Source organism: Nicotiana tomentosiformis, chromosome 2 (genome assembly GCF_000390325.3).
Source record: "Nicotiana tomentosiformis chromosome 2, ASM39032v3, whole genome shotgun sequence".
In the NCBI taxonomy this organism is placed as follows: domain Eukaryota; kingdom Viridiplantae; phylum Streptophyta; class Magnoliopsida; order Solanales; family Solanaceae; genus Nicotiana; species Nicotiana tomentosiformis.
The window spans coordinates 154755532-154770766 of record NC_090813.1 but is presented as its reverse complement, the minus strand read 5'-3'; the positions used below and the strand labels follow the sequence as shown (position 1 = coordinate 154770766).

The window sequence follows — 15235 nt, the reverse complement described above, 5'->3', positions numbered from 1 at the left end:
ATAGTATGATATGAAAAGATATGTTATGTTGGTACTCGATTGAGTAAGGTACCGGGTGCCGGTCGCGCCCCATCGGTTTGGGTTGTGACACCAATGAACCTTCACCGGTGTTATATTCTTCGACCTCAAATTTCGAACATACCGGTCTAAAATGGCCACCGGCTCCATATCATAAGTCAAATCCTTGTCGAACTCAACCGATTTGAAGTCTAAAACATGTGACGAATCCCCATAATACTTCCGGAGCTTGGAAACATGAAATACTGGGTGGACTTCCAATAAACTGGGTGGAAAGGCAAGTCTGTAGGCTATCTCTCCAACTCTCTCTAGCACCTCAAAAGGACCAATATACCTAGGGCTCAACTTGGAATTCTTTTTGAACCTCATCACACCCTTCATGGGCGAAACTCTGAGTAGAACCATCTCACCCACCATATATGCTTCATCACGAGCCTTCCTGTCACCACAACGCTTTTGCCTAGATTGCGTTGTACGAAGCAGCTCCTAAATCAACTTTACCTTTTCCAAAGCATCACAGACCAAATTAGTGCCCAATAATCTAGCCTCCCCAGGCTCAAACTAACCAACCGGAGAATGACATCGCCTCCCATATAAGGCCTCATATGGAGCAATCGATACTCGACTGATAGATATTATTGTAGGCGAGCTCTGCTAATGGTAGAAATTGATCCCATGATCCCCCGAAATAAATGACATATGGTTGTAACATGTCCTCCAATATCTGAATAGTACGCTCGGACTGTCCGTCCGTCTGGGGATGAAATGTCGTACTCAGCTCGACCTGTGTGCCCAACTTATGCTACATTGCTCTCCAAAAATATGATGTAAACAACATGACTCGATCCGAGATAATAGACACGAGCACACTATGAAGGCGGACAATCTCACGAAGATAAATCCGAGCCAGCTGCTCTGAAGAGTAAGTAGTCATGACTGGAATGAAGTGTGCAGACTTGGTTAGTCTGTCCATAATGACCCACATAGCATCAAATCTCCTTAAGGTCCATGGAAGCCCAACTACAAAATCCATATTGATATGCTCCCACTTCCACTTCGGAATATCTAACCTCAGAAGCAAACCACCTGGTCTCTAGTGCTCGTACTTTACCTGCTGACAGTTCAAACACCGACCAACATACTCAACAATATCCTTCTTCATCCTCCACCACTAATAGTGCTGCCTCAAGTCCTAGCACATCATTACAGCACCCGGATGAATAAAACACTAGGAACTATGGGCCTCCTCAAGTATCAACTCGCGTAACCCATCCACATTAGGCACACAAATACGGCCCTGAAGCCTCAATACCCATCATCACCAATAGTAACCTTATTGGCATCACTGTGTTGCACCGTATCCTTTAGGATAAGCAAGTGGGGATCATTATATTGACTTGCCTTGATGCGCTCTAACAAGGATGGCCGTGATACAAGACAAGCAAGAACTCTGCTAGGCTCCAAGATATTTGATAGCATCCTAGGAAGCTCAACTCTATGCAAGGAAAAAGATGAAGCTTTGGAATCTCAGAGATGGCCTTTAACAAGATGTCAAGCTAAAGAGTTGCAAAACAAGGCCATTAGACTTCAAGTGCAAGTAAAGAAGTTGTTAATTGGGAGGAAGAACTCAAGGATAAAGGATGTGAATTGGCTAGGTGATAGCATCAAGGACACATAGAGTTTTGAAAGCTCCAAGAAAGCCATTAATGAGATCTCAAGCTAAAGAGTTGCAGACTAAGGTTGTTGGACTTCAATGGCAAATAAAGAAGATTTTAATTGTAGAGGAATATCTCAATCCCAAAGGAGATGAATTGTCCAAGTTTTACAATTATTTGGTGGCCCAAATTGAAGTCCAAGAGGAGGAAGATTGGTCACCAAATCAACCCTTGAAGTCCACCAAAATGGCTCAAAATGAGCTTAAAAGAGGTCCAAAAAGGGGTGTTTCAAAAGGAGCCCAATTGGAGTCCAAACCAATGGCCCAAACTAGTAGTTTTAAGGTCCAAATCTGCCCCAGAGGGATTTGGCCGCCCACCCTCTTATATTTTTGTATCTTTTATTCCTTAGCAACCACCCTACCTAATTTTGATGACTTTTGTTACCCCTTAGCAGTCCCCTACCTAATTTTGATGACTTTTGTTGCCCCTTAGCAATCCCCCTACCTAATTTTAAGGACTTTTACTCCTATAAATAAGGAGTTCTTCTCATTCATTAGAACTTCATTATTTATTAAGAATATTATACTTTGAGAGTTCTTTTGAACCCTTGTTACTTATGCTTTGAGATTTATCTTTCAACCTTTACTAATTCATAGTTCAAGGTAGTAAAATAACTTTTTTTTGTGATATCATTGATTACTTTGTGGTATTCTTAGAAGACGATTAATACGAGTTATTAATTGTTGTCTCAAGTTACTCGTAAAGGGGTCAAGATCTGAATCTATTATTTTGATTTATTTTTAAGTAAAGGCGTTTGATTTTATCAATAAAATCAAAACATTGTTGCTTGGATCTTGTCAAGGCTATAGAACTTGCGTTCTTGGAAGGTCTTGGAATTCTTTCCTTGAATTTTCCCATATCCTTTATTTTCTGCACATTAATTCTAGTTGTTCAATTCCTTATTGTTATTTCTTCTGCATTTACTTCTCAAATTCTTACTCTAGTTTGGATCCCCGACCTTGTTGTTATCAAATGGTATCAGAGCGATTCTATCAAGATTTCGTTCTTGATAATTCTTGAGATTTGTTGAATACTAAGGCAAAAAAAATTGAGTTAAAAAAGCAACAAAAAAACAAAAATCAATTTTAAAAAAAAATTGCTTGCTCTCCAGGAACTTTCTTTTGTATCTAATTTGTTTCCAAAAAACTATCAAAGAAAACAAGAGGAGGGGATCCTAGATTTCAAAGATAAGAAAAAAAATTAATTTTTCTTACTCTTTCTATAAATATATAACCCTTTCCTTTTTATTCGTGTCTTGTTTCAACCGAGCTTAATAGTTCTAGGATTTGGTTATTCTTTCATTAGTTCCCCAAAAATCTGAATTTTACTACTAAGAACTTTATACGAGTTGGGTTTAACTATAAAACTACAAAGTATTTTGTTCAAAGATTATTTCGAGAGGAAAAAAAAAAGGCAAAGAGAGGTGAGAGCATTATAGGGAAAAAGCCAAATTTGAGAGATACATATTTTCTTTAATCTATATCAAGATGTCTCAAACAGGTAGTTACAGTGGAAGGAGGAGAGCTATGACTTAACAACTTGAAAAGTCGAACTTACAGTATACCGAATGGAAGGAAGACAATGATAAAGTTATTTTTCAAATAAGAGCTAAAGTGATGTATGCGATCTATGCCCTTAGAATTGACAAAACATTTGGCTATAACTTAATTAGCACTTATATGGTTGAGAAATTGAACTTGCCTTGTGTTGAATGTATTGAACCCTACATGTTGAAAGGAGTAAAGGTAGATAAAAGAGTGTTCTTGACATTCTCTACTGGAAGGTATGAGGATGTGATTTGGTGTGATATCATTCCCATGAATAGTTTTCATATCATGTTGGGAAGGACATGGTATATCTATAGAAGTGATTCATATAGTATGGAAAAAATAGATACTCTTTTGAGGTTAATGGGAAGAAACTCATTCTTGGGCCTTTGACTCCCTCACAAATTTGTGAAGATGAAAATATTGTTAAAGTGACTATGTAAAAATACGAGAGAGAAAGGAATGAGAGGAGTAAGGGAGTGCATGTTGACATTCCAAGAGAGGAAAAGGGAGAGGTTGTCTTGAGTGAAATGAGTGGGATGTCAAGTGTGGTAAATATCTTGAGAAAAAAGAAAAGAGAGAATGTAATGAGATAAACAAAGTCTATGAGGTAGAGAGAGAAAAGCAAGAGGGATTGAGTGAAAGCAAAGAAAAACTCTTTAGTGAGAGAAAAGAGGCTAAGTGTGGGAAAAACGTTAGCCTTGTGATAAAACCCATAGAGAGTGTAAGCAAGAAAAAAGTTTCTTTACTTCCTAATCCATTAACTCTTTATTGTTTTAGTTCTTGTGATTTTGTGCAGCTACGTGTTGAAATACCTTTTGAAAGGGGTGGTGAGTCACAGAAGATGATGGCAAAAGTTCCAATTGGATACCAACATGAACTTGGCGATATCTATTCTGGTTGGATGGTGGAAGATAAAATCTTGGTTAAATTCTTTGTTATTGAACCTTTTGAATATTTCGATTCTTATTTACAGGGTTATGACATAGAGTTGCCTAAAAGCATTGCTACATTACATAAAAGAATACAAGGTGATGATGTTCCATTGGTAAATAAGTCCAAGTATGGTATGTATAATTGGTTTATTTGCATTCTTGGCCTTTCTAGAACACCCAAAGTATTTTTGGAGGTAATGAATTATACTCTTATTTCTTATATTGGTGACCTTATAATTTTTGTGGATGATGATATTTTGATGAACATCAAGTCATTAGCTGTAATATCTAAGTTAAAGTGCAAAAGTAATTTGCTTCCTTTTGAAATTGTGTATGACATAGATGATTATGTATTCCAACTTGGTGGAAAGAGGCATGAAATTTATGAGGAGAGGCTTGTGAATGAGTTAAATATTTCTTCTTCTCTTATTCATGTGGCTAATGAGTTTTCATGTGATGAATTGCTAGAATGTGATTTTTGTTGTGTGATGGGGAGTTATTCTTCAAGTCATGTTCAATGTGAGCTTGTAAAAGTGTTTGTTACTAGTAAAGAAGATATGCATGATTGTTGTAACACTTGTGATCAAATACTCTTTCATGTAGAGGAATCCATGAGATTTGTAATTGTAGATAGTTGGCTATATCATGAAAGTATCTTCTTTGATACATGTGGTAGAGATACTTATATTTAATGGATGTGTGGTCAATCTTTTATAATTTCTTTGTCATGTATACCTATGGACTACCTTACCGACAAGATCGAAATGCAAGTTCCATTGCATGGCGCATCTAAGAGAGGTTTTTATTGTATTGATCTAGGTAGGCATAAATTTTATTAGGATGATGATGCCCATATGCTTTATAAGTGAGTATTTACACCTATTAGGAATAATTGGGTTAAATGGACACATGGACATTATCTTGTTTTATTCCTACTATTTTTTCAGATTAGTGGATGCCATTTACTAGTGCGTGTTTTCTTTTTCTTTCAAGGTCGAAATTCGATAACGAATTTTCTTCAAGAAGAGGGGAATGATAGCATCCTAGGAAGCTCAACTTTATGCAAGGACAAGGATGAAACTTTGTAATCTCAAAGATAGCCTTTAACAAGATGTCAAGCTAAAGAGTTGCAAAACAAGGCCATTAGACTTCAAGTGCAAATAAAGAAGTTGTTAATTGGGAGGAAGAGCTCAAGGATAAAGGATGTGAATTGGCTAGGTGATAGCATCAAGGACACATAGAGTTTTGAAAGCTCCAAGAAATCCATTTACGAGATCTCAAGCTAAAGAGTTGCAGACTAAGGTTGCTGGACTTCAATGGTAAATAAAGAAGTTTTAATTGTAGAGAAAGAGCTCAATACCAAAGGAGATGAATTGTCCAAGTTTTATAATTATTTGGTGGCCCAAATTGAAGTCCAAGAGAAGGAAGATTGGGTCACCAAATTAGCCCTTGAAGTCCACCAAAAGGGCTCAAAATGAGCTTAAAAGAGGTCCAAAATGGGGTGTTTCAAAAGGAGCCCAATTGGAGTCCAAACCAATGGCCCAAACTAGTAATTTTAAGGTCCAAATCTGCCCCAAAGGGATTTGGCCGCCCACCCTCTTATATTTTTGTATCTTTTATTCCTTAGCAATCACCCTACCTAATGTTGATGACTTTTGTTATCCCTTAGCAGCCCCCTATCTAATTTTGATAACTTTTGTTACCCCTTAGCAATCCCCCTACCTAATTGTAAGGACTTTTACGCCTATAAATAAGGAGTTTTTCTCATTCATTAGGACTTCATTATTGATTAAGAATATTATACTTTGAGAGTTCTTTTGAACCTTTGTTACGTATGCTTTGAGATTTATCTTTCAACCTTTACTAGTTCATAGTTCAAGGTAGTAAGATAACTTCTTTTTTGTGATATCATTGATTACTTTGTGGTATTCTTAGAATGCGATTAATACGAGTTATTAATTGTTATCTCAAGTTAGTCGTAAAGGGGTCAAGATCCGAATCTATTGTTTTGATTTATTTTTAAGTAAAGGCGTTTGATTTCATCAATAAAATCAAAACATTATTGCTTGGATCTTGTCAAGGCTATAGAACTTGCGTTCTTGGAAGGTCTTAGAATTCTTTCCTTTAATTTTCCCATATCCTTTATTTTCTGCACTTTAATTCTAGTTGCTCAATTCCTTATTGTTATTGCTTCCACATTTACTTCTCAAATTCTTGCTCTAGTTTTGATCACCGACCTTGTTGTTATCAATATTCAACCTCACGAACATGTTGGCCAAAGTCTGAACATCCAAAGCTAACGGTCTCTCCCCAACTGGAATAAAAGCAAGACTCTTCATGCTCTAAGCCTTCCTACTCAATGCATCGGCCACTACATTGGCCTTCCCCGAATGATAAAGTATGGTAATATCATAGTCCTTTAGTATCTCTAACCACCTCTGTTGCGTCAAGTTCAGATCCTTTAGCTTGAATAAGTGTTGGAGACTCGTGTGATCCGTGAAAACCTCACAAGACTCACCATAAAGATAGTGTCGCTAGATCTTAAGCGCGTGAACAATGGCTACCAACTCCAAATCATTCACATGGTAGTTCTTCTCATGGGGATTTAACTGACGTGAATCATAAGCAATCACTCTCTCCTCCGACATCAACACGCACCCAATGCCAATTCGTAAAGCATAAGAATAGATTGTATAAGAACCCGATCCTGAAGGCAAAACCAGAACTGAAGTTGTAGTCAAGGCAGTCTTGAGCTTCTGAAAGCTCTCCTCACACTTATCAGACCACCTGAATGGGTCACCCTTCTGCGTTAATCTAGTCAATGGCGTTGCTATAGATGAAAACCCCTCAACAAGACAGCAATAATACCCAGCCAACCCAAGGTAACTCTGGATCTCAGTAGCAGGTAGACAGTCTGGGCCAACTCTGAACTACCTCAATCTTCTTTGGATCCACCTTAATCCCCTCACCGGATACTACGTGATCCATTAATGCCACCAAGTATAGACAAAAGACGCACTTGGAGAATTTAGCATATAGCTTTTCTCCCTCAAAGTCTGGAGTATGATCCTAAAGTGTTGCACATGATCCTCTCGGCTGTGAGAATACACCAATATATCATCAAAGAAAACTATGATGAATGAATCTAGATAAGGCCAAAACATGTTGCTCATCAACTGCATGAAAGCTTCTGGGGAATTGGTAAACCCAAACGACATCACCAAAAACTCATAATGGCTATAACAAGTCCTGAAAGCCGTCTTTAGAATATCTGAAGCCCCAATCTTCAACCGATGGTACCCCGATCTCAAATCTATCTTCGAGAACACTCTAGCACCCCGAAGCTGATCAAATAAGTTATCAATACACGGTAGTGGGTACTTGTTCTTTATAGTAACCTTGTTCAACTGCCTGTAATCAATGCACATCCTTATAGAACCATCTTTCTTCTTCACAAATAGAACTGTGCACCCCAAGGTGACACACTGGGCCTGATGAAACCCTTATCAAGCAACTCCTGTAATTGTTCCTTCAATTCCTTCAACTCTATTGGTGCCATGTGATATGGTGGATTAAAGATGGGCTGAGTGCCCGGAACCAAATCAATACCAAAATCAACATCCCTGTCAGATGGCATGCATGCTAAATCTGCAAGAAACACATCTATGAACTCCCTCACTACTGGAACTGACTTAACAGTAGGAGTATCGGCACTAACATCTCTTACGAAGGCCAAATACGCTAAACACCCCTTCTCAACCACCAATTGAGCCTTCAGAAAAGACACCACTCTACTAGGAACATGGTCTAGATAAGCCTTTCCACTCCAACCTCGACAATCCTGACATAGCTAACGTTAGCATGATAATCAAGAATCGTGATATGGTGACAACCAATCCATACCCAAAATCATATCAAAATCCACTATGTTGAGCAATAAGAGATCAACTCTAGTCTTGTAACCCCGAATGGTCACCACACAAGACCGATATACGTGGTACACTATAATAGAATCACCTATCGGTGTAGATACATGAACATGAATATCTAAAGAATCGCGTGGCTTATCCAAATAACGAGAAAAGTATGATGATACATATGAATAAGTGAAATCAGGGTCAAATAACACTGAAGCATCTTTGTGGCACAGGGAAACAATACTTGTTATCACGGCGTCAGAAGTAACTGCCTCTAGCCTAGCGGGAAATGCATAGCAACGAGCCTGTCCACCACCTGACTGAGCTCCTCCTCTAGGGCGACCTCGTCCCGTACGACCTCCACCTCGAGCTGGCTTAGCGGATGGTGTAGCAACTGGTGAAGGAGTCATAGTCTGACCTCCCTGGTGTGTGGTACCTCTAAGAACATGGGGGAAATACCTCCTCACATGCCCCAACTCCCCACACTCGTAGCAACCTCGAACTGGGAATGACTGTGGGGCCTAAATAGGACCCCTTGAACTAGAATAACCACTAGAAGAGCTCTGCACTGACAAACCCTGAACTAATGAAGTGCGATAAGAGCTCTGAACTGGAAGTGCACTGAACGAGGACTGTACTGAAGCTCCTAGGCTAGGAGGTGGCGAATGATATACTGGTCTACTAGACTAGCCCCTCACAAACTGACCTCGACCTCCAGATGAGGAACCACTGAATCCTCCAAGATGATGTGGCCTCTTGCCAAATGTTTTCCCCTACTCTAACTTCTGATGTGCTCGATCCTCCTGGCGATCTCCACAACCCGTATAAAAGAGAAATCATCCTCAGTCTCTTTGGCCATTTGTAGCCTGATACCATATGTAAGACCATATATAAACCTCAACACCCTCTCCCTCTTAGTAGGGATCATAATAGCTTTATGACACGATAAATCCACAAATATGGTCTCATACTGAGTAACGGTCACGCTACCCAACTGAAGATGCTCAACCTGGCTGCGGAAATCCTCTCTTTGAGTGAAGGGAATGAACTTCTCTAAGAACAACTATTAGAACTGGGCCCAAGTGAGAGGAGGTGAACCTGATGTCTGCCCCGAACATACTTCTGCCACCACCTCTTGGAAAAGCCATGCATCTGAAATACTATGAAGTCGACTCCGTTGGAGTACTCCACTATACCCATGCTACGCAATACCTCATGTAAATGGTCAAATAAATCTTGGGGGTCCTCAGATGGTGTACCTCCAAAGCGAGTGGAAAATAACTTGGTGAACTTGTCCAACCTTTTCAGCCCCTCAGCTGAAATCGTGGCTCTCTCTCCGGGCCGTGTAGCAATAACATGCTAAACTGCCCCAACTGGTATAACTATTGGGGTTTGATACCCCTAAGACATCTGCTCTTGAGTGTAAGTAGCAGGAATCTGAGCTCCTCCCCCAACCTGAGAAATGGCTGGTGCAACTGGAAATATACCGGCCTGGGTCACACTCTCCATAAGGCCAACCAAGGGGACTAGGGCGTCCTGATGTACTGGGATAGCAATTAACCCCTTTGGGACCTGAGTTGGTCCTACTGGCTCGATCAGAAAAGAGATCTCCCCCTACTGCTCAATCTGAGGCTCCAAATTAGGTGTTGTTGTGCATGCTCTGGGCTGATTTCTGCCTCAACCCATGGCTCTACCTCTGTCCGGCCTCTACCCATGGTAGTGGCTACAATCTGGGGCTCTGGCTCCTGATCAACTGAACGTGTCTGCACCATCTATGAGAGAATAGAAGAGTAAAGGTTCAGATTTCGGAATTAGCAAATTCGCATGACAAGAATGCAAGAAAGTGAAGTTTCCTAATAATTCGGTAGCCTCTCGAATATAAGAACAAGCGTCTTCGTACCGTTCCGCAAGACTCTACTAAACTTGCTCATGACTCGTGAGACCTAGACAACCTAGTGCTTTGATACCAACTTGTCACAACCTAAACTCTCACCGGAACCGTGACAGCGCCTAACACAGTTTGCCAAGCAAGCCAATAATTTTTCAATAACAATAAACTCGAATAACAAAACTTAATAACCTCAACAACGGAAATATCATAATATATCTAAGAAAAACCAACAATAACACAACTACAACCATCCCAAAGATTTGGTGTCAACAAGTATATGAGCACTACAGAATCTCAAAATACATGGTCAAATCCTCAATACAAACTGTCTGAACAATAGAACAGTGATAACAGAAATAAATGAAAGAGAACTTCAAGGTCTGTGAATGACATAGCAGCTACGTCATAGTCTCCACAAGCTGGTACCGGTGCAAACTCTAGCAATCACCATGCTCAGAAGTACCTGGATCTGCACATAAAGTGTAGAGTGTAGTATGAGTACAACCGACCACATGTACTTAATAAATAACAATTAAGAATATAGCCTAGACATGATTTTATAGCATGAATCTTAACTCAAATTATCATTCAAGTAGAGAAAACACGGATATAACGAAGCATGAAAGCAAACTAGTCTCATAGTAGCCTTAAGTCTACCCGAATTATGAATACCCGGTGTACGCACATACACAAATCACCTAGCACAAACGTCACCCCCAACACATCTCAAGTATCATAATTCACAGGGATAATTACCCTCAAACCAAGTTTAGATATGTTACTTACCTCAAAACACGTGAATCAATACTCCAAAAAGCCCTTCCCATGTGAATCGGCCTCCGAGCAACTCGAATCTAGCCAAAACAACTTAATATCATCAATAGAAGTCATAGAAAACAATACCAAACCATTAAGCTAAGATCTTGATTCAAATACAGTAGAACGTCTCTAAATTAATACTCGGAAAATTAATATACACTCTAAGATAATATTTTTCTCAAAAGGTATTGTATCGTCTTCAACTTTATCATCAACATTGTTTTCTCCGATTGTATCCATAATTTCTTCTAAGCTCTGGACCTCTGAACATGTATCATTTTCACTCGGGTAATCCAATAGGCTATTGACATCCATTTTATTGCAGTAACTGAGATCAATAATCATGACCTCAAGTTCATGAATGTCGTTTTCACAAGTGAGTTCATTTAAATTCCTTGAGGCTTTATCCCCCAAACGAATTTTGTAGTGTCGAAAACAATTTGCTATTGTCTCTTGCTGAATATTTGTCATCCAAGCCGCGATCGAAAGATTGATAGCATCCAAAACATTAATCTTTCCTGGATCAGTTTGTCCCAGCTTAGAGCCTTCTAATATCCTACGGTAAAATTTACTACGATAATGCATCTTGAAAGCTCTTATTATCACAAAAATTACAAGGTTGAATTTTTAATGTCATGTTGGATGGCAAGACAAGAAATTCAACATTTTGTAGTCCTTCAGTATTTGTTAGATGTGCTGGACAATTATCTACCACAAGCAAAATTCGTCTACCATGCATTTTGTGGTCAAACCAACAAATATATTCATCAAAAAGTACACTTGTCATCCATGCTCTTTTGTTTGCACGATAGTGACAATTCAAGTTGTTTATGTTGGCATTCTTGAAGCAACGTGGCTTTGCATATTTTCCAATACTCCATAAAGGAATTTTTTCAGATCCATCCTCATTGTAACAAATAACAACTGTGAGCCTTTCTTTGTCCTGCTTTCTTCCTTCAATTTATTTTGTTGCAAGAGAATGATCAGCTTGTAACCTGTAAAAACAAACCAGTTTAAACATCTTTCATAGGGAGATGGTCTATTTTTCCCCTATGGACTTCAATTTCGTCTCCATGTCTTGTATATCAACCGAACCAGTCTGTCTGAAATGCCGAAATGACTTGATACCATGTCTTAGCTTGAATTTCTCAAGCCAACCTTGAGAAACGTTGCGCTCAAAATCTTGTTGAGGATATAAAAGTTTCATTGTATCTCTCGCCTTCTCCAAAATTAACTCTCCGATTATATTCACACGGTCTTGATATTGGAGAAACCACTCATAAACAACCTTCTCCATGTCTAAAACTTTTGCTGGCTTGTGCCGCTTGATATCCCTTCCTTTTTCTAAGTTAGCCGAAAGATACTCAGCTGAACGTTTGAGTGTGTTTGATATTGTACCTTGACTAACTTTCATCAAGCCGCAAATGCAAATCTTGTTGAGTGCATGTGGAATAATATCTTTTGTACTCACATAATACTTTACGTATTTGATCTGTCATTGTTGATTTTTGTGACGCCTTTTAGATGAGAAGCTATTGTTCGGTACGGTTTGAAAAAAAATTCTATGTTGCTTATATAGTTTATTCTCTCACCATCATACATTGAATGTTTTTAGTACAAATACAATGAATAATATTTGATTATTAAGAAAAAATAAACATTACAATGATTTATTAATTACAATGAATAAACAATGAACATTACAATGAATCATTTAATAAAAAAATATTACAATGAATCATACATCATACATTGTACCTTATGTATAATGAATTTATTTTTTATATTAATTCAATAAATATGATACGTAAATTAGTAAGATATAATAATTTTGATGTAATCAAAATTAACCTTCATTGAATCTCGAAAACTGTCACGACCTCAATTTCCCACCTTAGGATGTCGTGATGGCACTTAGTATCTAATACTAGGTAAGCCTAACATGTATAGAGAAATAGCAAAAATAATAATAATAGAACCTCAAATTTAAACCATCATAATAGAACTCAACAATACAACTGACAACAACTCCCCAAAACCTGGTGGAATAGAGTCATAAGCTCTACAAGAATGTACTAATGGTCACGTAATACAATACTATTTTGGAACAAGAAACAAACAGTAGAATTTCTAAAAACAGAAGGTGACTTCGAGGCCTGCAGATGTCGAGCAGTAATACTTTGAAGTCTCCAAAAGCTACTAGTCAATCAATTATTGGCGTCCAGCATGGGCAGACGTACCTGGATCTGTACAAAAATGTACAGAATCGTAGTATGAGTACACCACAATGGTACCTAGTAAGTATCAAGCCTAACCTCGGTAGAGTAGTGACGAGGCCAGGTCAAGACAAATACTAGGACAAGATAAACGGAACAAAAATATAACAATGGGAAGTAATGGAAAGTAGAGAAACATTGGTAACAAAGCAGTTTAGTAACGTAAGCTAATGACAGAATTGTAAGCAAAAGACAACAAGAAGGAATCCAATAATAAAAATAACAAATAGTCAAATACAGAGAAAATTGGTAAGGCAAGGAAGAATAAAAGTCACAAAAACTGTTCAACCAATAACTCCTTTCAATATGAAATACACAACAAGAATCACAACCGAGGTACCGCCTCGTATTCACATTTTACAAATTTCAATTACAATCTTTCCTTATATCATTGTGGGAGCCTTACATTTAGTTTTGAAAATTATTTTTCCAAAATAGTTACCTGCGTTTTAGCCTACCATATCTCATCGTGTGGCTTCAAGTAGTTTCCCTACTAGCAACACGCATATCAAGCCTACCTTATCTCACCGCATGTGTATCAACCCATAGCCTTATATCACCGCATGCGTATCAATATCACAACACAATCATAACTCGAACCACTGCCCATATGCCACAACTTGCCAAAAGAATCAACAATACCAATGTTTCCACAACAAATAGCTCATGACTCAACCAGAATGTGTACAAAATCTCAACAATAATAAAGTGAATGTGATTTGCTCAACAAGAAAGATATCTCAACAATTAACAACTTCGCCTCTATGTGATAATGGCTATTACAACTTCAGCATCAATAACCCAACAAGAAGATATTCCAGAAAATAACAACCTCAATTAAGAGTAATACAACAATTAAAGAGATGACAATAAGGAAGGCAATAACATCAATTAAAGCATATGTGAGAAAATAATAAGTAAGAGGTGGAACAAGTGTTAACAATGACAAATAAAGCAGGTAAGAGTAGATTAACAATAAGAGATATATCATGTTATGACAATTCAATTTAAGGCATGGAAAGAGACTAAATAACCTAAACCGGTCAAATATCACAAATAGCCCGTGTACTCACTCGTCATCTTACGTACACGACTTTCACATAACACAAATAGCATAATCAACCCAAATCCTAAGGGGCAGTTCCTCCACACAAAGTTAGGCAAGATACTTACCTTAACTAGGCCTACTCGACCCTCGAAAATAGCTTTTCTCCGCAAATTCACCTCCACACGGCTCAAATCTAACCAAAAGTGACTTAATATCATCAACCAATGCAAGGGAAAACAATTACAATAAATAAAGCTTTGATCTTTACAAAATTCCCAAAAAGTCAAGAAAAGTCAACCCCATAATTGCTCGGTCAAAAACCGGATCCAAGGGTAGATTCCGACAATCCATAATCCCAGGAGTTCATATATGTGTTTTGTTTTCAAATCCGAGTCCAAATCGACTCTCAAAACTCAATTCTTCTTTTTTTTAAAAAAATTGACAAAATTTCCCAATTTTTTCTCTTTGATTCTCATAAATTTGATGTTAAATCTAAGATATAATCATGAAATATAGTTGAAAATTGATTAAAATCACTTACCCAAAGTTTGAAGATGAAAATCCCCTCTCCAAATCGCCTCCTACCGAGCCTAAGGTTCTAAAATATGATAAAATGATATGAAATCCCAACTCCCGGCCCTTTTGTTCAGCTACAGATGTCGCATTTGCAACACAAGGTTCGCATTTGCGAACACTCACAATTGCGAATCAGGGATCGCAATTGGGAACCCTGACAATCTTCACGTAAGTCGCAATTGCGACAAAGGCTTCGAAATTGCGAATCTGACTGCCATCGCAAAAGCGACCAAATGGTCGCAAATGCGACCCCAATCCAATACCGCTGATTTCGCAAATGCGAAGGGGAGAGTAGATATTGCGACATCAGACCACCCCCTGTCCACTTTGCAATTGCGAGGTTGGTGCTCGCAAATGCGACATCAGAGCACCAGCACACCAGCTATTACAAATTCAGTCCAAAACATTCAGAATCACGTCCGAAAATCATTCGAGCCCTCGGGGCTCCAATCCAAACATCCACACAAGTCTAAAAGCATCATACGAACTCACT

The 15235-nt window shown here is 38.4% G+C and overlaps 1 pseudogene; it reads right to left on the bottom strand.

The window, feature by feature from the left end:
* Positions 1 to 10971: 10971 nt before the first annotated feature.
* On the bottom strand, positions 10972 to 12444 carry LOC138905902 (ARS-binding protein 1-like; annotated as a pseudogene).
* Positions 12445 to 15235: the final 2791 nt, after the last annotated feature.